Below are 10,143 nucleotides of genomic sequence, written 5' to 3'. Positions count from 1 at the left end.
AAAATGAAAGGTTTGGGTTTGGGTTGAAAACCGCCATTAATAATTCCATGCTACTCGCGTACTGTATTGAGGCGTCTGAGTTATTACTGCACGTTGATTTAGATTACTTTTGGGGTTAAATAATTGTTGACCATATTTTCCACGGTGTTAGATTAAGGTCGCTATTCTAAACTGGCGCAGCGCCAGCGGCTGCTTTCCTTTGCTCGTCTTTTTACCGCGAATTTAATACTTGACACGTGGAAGACCTTTTTCTTTTCTTTTGGGTATAACAAGTTAAAAACATTCATACGCCACGTGGCAGATTTAAATACCTTTCTTAGAATTTGGGTTTGGAATTCTCACCTGCGTTGATCCGAATTATTTCATTTCCGCCCATCACATTAATATTAAAGCTTGGAAAGGTCCAAATATTACATTATATTGGGCTTTTTTTATGATGGGTTTCTATCATTGGGAAAGTTGTGGGAAAAATAACACTAGCCTAACTTGTTTTTTGATAGACTAAAATAAAGTGTTAAACAATTAAGTTATTCAATTTTGGGGTTGCATCAATGGGGTTGTGCTTATTAGAACAAAACCTAGTTAAACTTCACTTACTCTGTTTTTAGGTGATGACATTGATTCTTGGAAATGTGTCCAAATAAAAAAATAAAAAGTTCTGCAAATAAAAGGATCCACTTTAAGGGAAATGGAGAGCCTTCCAAAATTGTTCTTTTTTAGAATATATTTATGGTGATAAAAGGTAACATTTTTGGAGAATTTGTTTATCTCAAGGTTGACACTATCTGTAGTCGGAACTGATCTATACCAGGAGAACCCTCAAAAGTAAGGATAAATAGATTTCTAAAGCTAATTGAAGAATATTCTTCTCAAAGTTTCTTATAATCTAAAAAATACAATACTAACATATGTTACGAAGCATCTTATAGTTGCTTAGAGGTCATATTATCTTTAAAAACTAGAGATGATGGGGCAAATGAAAACCCACTTCAAATAGATGTAATGGGAGATAAAAGCCTCATCCAATGGTTGTAACTTCACTTATTTGGTGTGATCTTAATGGAACCAAGAACTTGTATTTATAATGATGCGGCTTGAGACACGGTACATCAACATAGTTATCTCCCCTGTGGTAGTGATGCATAATCGATTTTCACTTTCCATTGAAGCATTTCTCCATGCAATCTTGAAGGATTGTCGATGATTTTGTAAGGCAAAATGAAAAAAAACTAAAAGGACAAAAAGAAAAGAAGAAGCAAGTTTTTGACAATGGCAAGGGCCTTAAAGTCACAAAAGAGCCCTATTTATAACGACTTGGGTGGAAAATTGAAGCAACACTCTAAGCAAATGCGGTAACAAAGAAACAATGTAATCTGAAAAACAATCAAAGGCAAACACATGTCTAAAAGCAAGCAATGCACAGGTACAATGATCATGGAATTAGTTATGAGTTTTGAACTCTCTACATTCCACCTTAAAAGCTCATTTAAAATTACAAATCAATTCATGTCACTTTATAACTTGTCTTTCGTCTAGAGAGTAACAACATGTTTAGTTGAGGGTTTATGAATGAGTTCCAGTCCAATTCGGCAGGCCCACCCCCAAACTAATGTTTGGTTCGCTATAATGACCTATTACGGTCTCCATGGAATATGGCCTTATTTTGAGAAGGGTAGTATAGGCATTTCTTTCCTTCATCACTAAGGTTGTGTTCTCCAATGTTTCTCAGATGAGTTTTTCTATTAAAAAGTGTTTTTCCCTAAAAAGCATTAAAGAACATATGTTAGTGTAGAAAATTTTTTAACTTATTTTAAGTGCTTTTTCAAAGATGAAAAAACAGAAAATTTTAGCTTTTTCCAGCCCAAAAGTACTTTTGGTTGGTATTTTACTTTTTTAACCTTACTATTTCTTCTTCCAAATAGACGTTAGAAGATTTTTTTCCCCTTTTCTCTTTTGTCTGAACTTTACTTTTTCCTCAGGTTATTTGTTCCTCTTCTCCATCGGTGAGTTTATCTTTTTCTTCTCTTTAATTGATGATGGTGAATCAAACAATTCAAGTGGTTTTGAAATGAAATTAACAAGAGATGCTATAGCTTCTAGTTTAATGAATTCACTTTAAATAGCAAATGCTATTGTAAAATTTTTAGTATTTATATTTGGTATATAAATATTATCCCTTTTTTGAAACTTTAATTCAAATATATGTAATATTTTAATTTGTTAGGTTTATGTTTTCTATGTTATGTTAATATTTAATATGAGTTATATATTCAAATACATTTTAAAATAAAATAATATAAATGTGTTAAAAGCATTAATTAAAAATAAAAAAACAATTTTTAAAATAATACAATTGTGTCAATATCTAATTATAAATATTTAATTATTATATTTAAATATTTAAATATAATTTATATATTCTAATTAAATTTAATAAATAATTAATATTAATTACTTAGAAATATTTAAAATTAATATTATATATTAAAATATTAACAATAAATTATAATAAATTATTTTTTTATATTTTTGTTAAAATATCATAATATTAACTAATTTAAACATTATTTAAATACATATTTATTATTTTATAATATTATGTTTAAAATAAACATTTTATTTCTCAAAAATACTTTTTGATAGCAATATCAACCACAAACAATTTTTTAAAAGCACTCGTGGAATAAGATTTTTTTTCCATTTTCAATTTTTGCCCCTTACATTTCTGAAACACTCCTCCCTTAACCCGACAGCTCCTCTCGCCCAGCCTCCCTTGCTTGCTTCGCCTCCGGCCACTTTCGTTCCTCCACTCTTTCATGTCAGTTAATTGAAGCCACCAGTTCCTCCGTTCCTCTCGACAACCTCTGTCTTGTTTATGCGTTCAGTTTAGGGGTTTGTTCTTCTTCCTTTTTTTTGCTTTTCTTCTCTATGGTTCTTGTTTATAGGAGAGAAATAACTGTTGTCTTATTTCTGCTGCTAGTGGATGTTCATTAGTTCTTGATTTTGGTTCCTCCCTAATGTTTTATAGTTCAGATTTAGTTCATCTGTGCCCCTTTTATGGTTCTATGTTTTGTTGACCTAGTTTAGGATAATGGTTTCAAACTTTAGTGATGTATATAAATGTCTGAATACCCTATATGGATTAAATTTGGGATATCTTCACATTTGGTGGTCTTTGTTGATGCTATTCTGCACTGAACCAATCTATCTCTATGTTGATTGATTTGCATTGTCTAAACCCTATACCAGTGGTTGCAGGTTGAGAGGCCACTTGGCTTAATTACTTACTGCTTGTTGTTCCTCCTGATTACTGCATTTGCTTGTAATTTCTGGTTCTTGCTTCTGTAGCCTCATTGCATTCTATTGTTTCTACTAAGCAACATAACTCGGACTTGACTTACTGTCTTGCTATAGTAATCTGGAAATAGATGGAAACATATTTATGAAATGTTGTTCTGCATTTTTCTTCACAAGTACATTTTCTAGAAGCATTTTTTATATAAAGGGAAGGGGGTAGTGGTTGTCCATGGATCGAATTCAGGATGGGTGTCAACTGAAGACTTGAACACAAGTCCTTTGCCACTTCACCCGCGGTTCATTTGACTTCCTGGAAGCATATTTAATGCCTGCTCTCTTTTACTTTGTTGTGATTTTATGGTGGCTTATTTTCTATCGGAATATTGTTCAGGACTGCACAATAATTTGTTTGGAAGTTTGTTATTTACGTGTTTTTTATTTTCTTTTTTGTGTTTAATCTGAGATGAAAATGTAAATATCGTACGGATATGTTTTTCTAAATCCAAAAATTAGGGCTTCGAATTGCATTATTCTCCCTTAAGTTCTGTTTTTAAGAATTTCCCCTAAACTTTTTTCTTTTATTTGAAAAAAACTAAAATGGGACGAATAAGTAATGCCTTTCTTGATGTTCAGGTGAAACAGTATAACTAGCATGATGTGGGGTCGAGGAAACTAGCGTGATGTGGAGTCAGGTATTCATGGAACTGTGACTGAAAGTTGTCATCAGTGGGGTATTCCACTTGAACTAATTTAAATGAATGGTTAAAGGTTATTTGAATTGTGGTCTCCATGTAAGTGTGTTATGGTTCGAGTTTTTTTTCTTGTCGGACATATTTTCTATGGAGAGAGCACATTAACAAGGAATTACTATTTGTGGTCCTACCAACTCGTAGGAAGGGTGCCTCTGTTTTACCTGGTGAATATGATCTATGTCTGTAAGAGGAGTTTGTTACTGGTTTGTCTTTCTTTCTGTTTCTCTGATTTCATCTTATAAAATCACTATTTAATGGAACTCATGAATTGATGTATGTGACATATATCATTTGTACATACATAGACATTTGCTTGTAAATACTTAGATGGTTGTCTATTGTTATTTTTCATTCTTTCCTACATACATGCAACTACGTATGGTTGAAAACTGCAATAATATGTCTGGAAGAATTTGGGGTTCTCACTTCCTTCATTCCAAAGATGTTCACTTGGAAAATTTTGGATATTGAATGATATGTTTGGTTGTAGCTAGAGGTGTCCATGGCCGGGCCAGGCCCAGAAAAATTTTGGCCTGCCTCCTAGGCTTGGGCCCAGCCCGAAATATGGGCCTGGAATTTTGTCCAGACCCGGCCCAGGAATAAAATCCTAAGCCCGAGCCCGGCCCATTTTTTAATAAACACCAAAAAATAATTTTAAAAATAAAAGTATTTTAAAAATATTTTAAAATTAAAAAATAAAAAAGAAAAAAAATATATTTTTATTAAATTCAGGTCGGGCCGGGTTAAAAAAGTGATGCTCGAGGCTCGTTTTTTTGGCCAAACCCATATTTCGGGCCTATATTTTTACTCGAACCCTCCCATATTTCGGGCGGGCCATTGGGCTTAGTTGTAGCTAATAGAATGGTTGTGTATTTGTGAATGGTATGCTTATACTTTTAACAATACTAGAATGGTTCTAAAGCTAAAACCTCATCAAGTTATTTGCAATTTGATGCTTGCGATGCATACTTTTAAAACGCAACACCTAAATACAACATGTAAATGCAATTTCATGCAATTTTCAGTGTTTTTTTTTAAAATTATTTTTGCCCCTACAGCCGATTATATAATTTTTGTGCAACATTGAAGACATTATTATTTGCAAAGATATGAATTTTTGTTTAATAAAGTAGGTTATATATTATTTTTATAATATTATATAATATTATTTTTATTAATTCATATTTTAATAATAATTATATTATGAATGTTATTAAATTGTATTTAATAATAATTATGTTAAAATATGATTAAATTATTTATTTTTATTTTTATTAAATTATATTTAATAATAATCTTAAAATTTAATAACAATTACAATAACAATAATCATCTAACTAAAAAAAATTCTACTAATGTACTTTGGTCATTTAAGCTTTTTTCCTTATGTTATTATACTATTTATTCCATTTAACCAAACACACGAATATTATTACTCTATTCCATTCCATTGGACTAAACAATTGAATTACAGATTACAATTCTATTCTATTTCAATCCTATTCTATTCATCCAACCCAAATGTAGTGTAATTGTTATACCCTTGCCTTAACACCCTTGTTGAATCACCTAACAACTACACATAAAGGGACAACATGGTGAAGCTCGATCTTGTAGCCTCACTAGGAGAATATTTCTCGTCTCAACCTTGCCTTGCCAAAGTAGTACGTCACTTAAGGTAGGCAATTGCGATTCTCAGAAGGTAAATAACAAAGAGCTCCTATTAGCACACATCAATCCATCACTTTCTTAGACCTCGTAATGTTCATCCGATCATCTCATATAGTCCCTTTATATCAACTCCAACAGTGTCCATAACTTTACATTCGCCACTGAGTTTGATTGCTAAGACCCACACGAAGTCAACCTCTCTCTATAAATACCCCTTTCATCACCAAGGCAATGAGAAATAAAAAAACAAGACGCATGACCAACTCCATAACTTACACTCAATCACCTTTCTAACCCAGATCAATCACCATCTTTATTAACTCTCTGCATCATTTAAGTTTAAGATTTAAGGTGTAAGATTAGGGTTTATTTTATACTCTCAAACATAATGTATAACTTTATTTTCTATAACAATTTCATGTTATTATCTTTTTACGATGTTTCCGGATAAACTTTTCCTAGCTTGAATTGTGAGGTGTATATAAAAAAAGACCTGAATGAAGAAGAGGCAAAAGGAAAAAAAGAAATAACAAAGGGGTTGGGAAGAGATGAACATTGCACAAAACACCATCCCCAACAGTGGGATTACCAATGTTAAAAGACAATCAACTTTAATTACGACCGAATCATCACAGAAAATTAAAAAAAAAAGAAAAAAGAAGAAGAAATGATTCTCGAAAATGAATCAAATTCATTGTTTACGAAGCTCATTTAATTCACACATGCATCGGAGCTCTATCTTAGATGCTGAAGATGTCTGTTTCTTTTGCTTCCCAATTATATTACACAGTATCCCAAAATAAAGCTTGATATCATTTCACGTATTGTTAAAATATTAGACGAGCTTAGCTTAATTTGATTATTTTATTTTATTATTGAAGACGTGAAAAGAAGTTTGGAATCATGTGATGGTTCATTAAATGCTAGAGTACTGATGATAAATTTAGAATACTGATAAGACTTAGGGTTCCTACAAGGCTACAAATTTCAATATTAATCTCTCTCGAATTAGGTTTCAATTTTAAATTCATAAATAAACACTACAAATTTCATGTCAGGATCTCATTAATTTCTTTGTGGGAGGTTGTGCTCTATTATATCTTCATTATTGATATATAATTATTTATAATTTTCCACCACATCATTCTATTTTAGCAATTAATATTTATATTTTATTAATTTGATCATTATTTATTTTTTAAGTTAAATTTAGTCTTTGTTTTTTTAAAAATTCAAAATTTACCATTAAATTTTCGAAAGATTCGAATTATTGATTTTTTAACGAAATATTAATTAAAATATTAAATTTTAAAATCCACATATATTTTATATTTTAATGTTTTTATAATTTTTAAATTAATTGTTGACGTGACATATAAAATAAAATAGTGTCATATTAGCATGAAGTACATGTAGACTATCACATGGGTTGCAAAGCCAAATATCGTTATAATAAAATAGTGTTTTAATTGACATTTTCATTTAAAAAAAGTTAATTTAATTATTTTTAAAAGGTTAATGATTAAACTTCACTAAAAAATTTTAAATTAATAAAAAAATATAAACATCATGGTGATGATGATAGTTAAATTTAAGCATTAAAGGGGATTATACCAATAATGATTGAATTTTGATTACTAAAGTACCAAAAAAATCTTTAATCATTACTACTTTACGTTATTGACATAAAATTAAATTTGATGTTTATAGTTATTGAAATAAAATTGTTGAATGTATCGTCAAAATAGCCTTTAATATGCAAGATAGGATTTGAAGGTCGTGTTTGAGGAAATTTCAAGGGAGGTACTAGTAATCTCTTCCGTTGTTAAAGTAAGTGGCAGTCTTGCTCAAGAAATTCTTGTGTAGTTAATTTGTCTCGGTCTGTTTTCTTTTAAAAAATATATATTGATAGAGAGAAATTTGAATTTAAAGACGGAATTAATTTGATTTAAGTGAACTTAATGAGTCAAATTTGAATTTAGTGCATGTTGAGTCTGACTCAACTCTGATTAACTCGAGGTGTTCAATGAAGTGACTAAGTTTGAATATATGGAATGTACTTAATTCAATATCTGGTTTTCCAATTATACAAAACAATGGGCTGTAATCATATTTCAATCATCATTTTTCTAGTTCCTTTTAGATGATAACGATTGATTAATGATTTGTATTATTGTAAATTAAGAAAACTTAAAATGTCACAGGCTCAATGACTCGGTCAGCATGACTCAACCATACCCCACGAGTCCAATTACCCAATCGGAGTCGATTGCATTTGGCAACAAAATAAGTCGACCACCATCCATTGATAACGACTGAAGAAGACTTGGCTCACGGGATTGGGTCTCCAAGAGATCATCTATTGGAAAATATGAACCGTATATAATAATCCAAATCTTTTTAGAAAGACTTCATTAAAAGCTTGGAATTTTCTTGAGAATTAAATAAAAAGAACCAAAACCAATTTATTTATTTTTAAGTAGTTCTCGATGTTAAAATATGTTAACTCTTTTTGACAAAATGTTTAAAATTATCCATAACCTCTCCCCAAGTCATAAATAGGAGAATAATACATATCAGTGCACTTGAACCCACATCTTCTTGCATTGACAACAATTCCATATAAATCGAACTATTAAATTAAAAAGTGTCGCAACAGATAGAGGAGGATTTATTCAATCAAATTAGTTCGGGCTTTTAGGATATGGCACTCTTAGGGTTTTCTATTTGATTGTATCGAAAGACCCAATGAGCTTCAAGAGAAAGATTCAACGTTTTTGCAGAGTGGAACCATGCAGTATCAGGCACGAGATAGATCTTTAGGAATATTTTTTTTAAAAATTTTTAAAGAATCTATTTTTTCTTTTTTTATATAGTCACAAATATCTTCATCGGTTTTATAGTCCGAGTGTAGTTCTGTTTAAGCCAAGGGTGATATTCAAGTAAAACCTTCTTAACAATGACGATTTCGAGATTCAAACTTAATTTAAATACCTATAAAATAGTACAATCTTATTTATTATTAATTGAACGAATAAATAAGAAAAAAAAAAGTAGGAAGTGTTTAGCCACACAACAAAAGTCATGAAATTTATTTATAAAGGAAAAAAAGTGTGCACATGTCTTACTTGCATGGAGAGGTGTGGATGAACTTTTTATTAGGATCCTAATTTTCTTATTTCTAAATATGATCACTTTTAGGAGATAATTATAGTTGCCCATAACAAATAATGCTTTAATTATCCTATATTAATAAAAAAGATACATGTTTTCATAAAGAATCTGATTGAAGAATGATATATATGAGTTTGCTAATCACACAATATTTGTAATATGTATACATATTTTATACACACTTGTTCTGTTATTGACTGGTGGTTGATCTAATAAAAGATTTAGGGTCAAAACTCTAAACTATGTATATATAATATTTTATGTAGTATATTATTATAATATTAAATTAGGGTAAACGACATTGATAGTCATTCATTTATGGGTTTAAAAGTTACAAAATTATTATTCAATTATTTAATTTTGTGTTTTTATTATTATCCAACCATCTTGAATTTCTGCGTGTTTTCATTTTTATATTAACCAGTTGGTGATAAATAAAATAAAATAAAATAGTTAGGTGAGAGAGAGAGAGAGGAGGGGGGAACCTTGTTTTAGGCTAGTGTTCACGTGAATGTTTGTGAGGCTAACAAAGTAACAAACATTCACGTAGAGAGGCTCGGCTCACACCTCTCTCAAGGGTCACCACCCCCCATGGTGCTGCTTTCGGGGTTTTTATATTTTTCAATTGTTTTTGTGCAACTTGCATGGTGATGAGGAGGCCTTGACTTGACCCCTAATATGCTATGTTTATCTACACATCATTATTGTTATTGTTATTTCCAACCCTAATGCCCTAACCCGCCCATTATGAGCCCCTATAGTGCCATGCACGCACGTTGAGGCATTACTTCATCCAATACATACATACATACATAAATTATTTTTATATATCTAATAAAGTACTCACTATAAACTGTTTTAATCTGTTTCAGTAGACAAAGTCAAGATATTTATATTTAGAATAGGATTAAAAAAAAACTTTTCAGTACAAAAAAATATACTAAAGCTTTGATTCAGTTGGTGTTACTCATTAACCGAGCCTCAACTTAATTGTAAAATTACTAAACATATATTATTTGGGTGTATATATATCTTTTTGATTTTGATAAATCTATAAAAATAAATGAGAATTTCAACTTTACCATTCAAAAAATATTTGATTCTCATGTCAATTTTATAAATTTAATATACAAATTTTCACTTACGAGTGTGTCATATTTTAATAAAAAAATACAAAGAGGAATAAAATGCCGAAACTCTAAGAAAATGAACGAAGAACGTGGAGGGCAACCCTATTGATTATTTATAG

At 30.4% G+C, this 10,143-nt stretch overlaps 1 long non-coding RNA gene across 1 annotated transcript; it reads left to right on the top strand.

Moving 5' to 3' along the window:
• Positions 1 to 2,678: 2,678 nt before the first annotated feature.
• On the top strand, positions 2,679 to 4,369 carry LOC107900552 (uncharacterized). The gene is made up of 2 exons (XR_001684964.2): positions 2,679 to 2,892; positions 3,931 to 4,369. It is a non-coding gene; the product is annotated as an uncharacterized lncRNA (long non-coding RNA).
• Positions 4,370 to 10,143: the final 5,774 nt, after the last annotated feature.

Source organism: Gossypium hirsutum, chromosome D06 (assembly GCF_007990345.1).
Source record: "Gossypium hirsutum isolate 1008001.06 chromosome D06, Gossypium_hirsutum_v2.1, whole genome shotgun sequence".
Lineage (NCBI taxonomy): Eukaryota > Viridiplantae > Streptophyta > Magnoliopsida > Malvales > Malvaceae > Gossypium > Gossypium hirsutum.
Note: the sequence above shows the minus strand (reverse complement) of the source record. Positions and strands in the feature narration are given on the sequence as shown.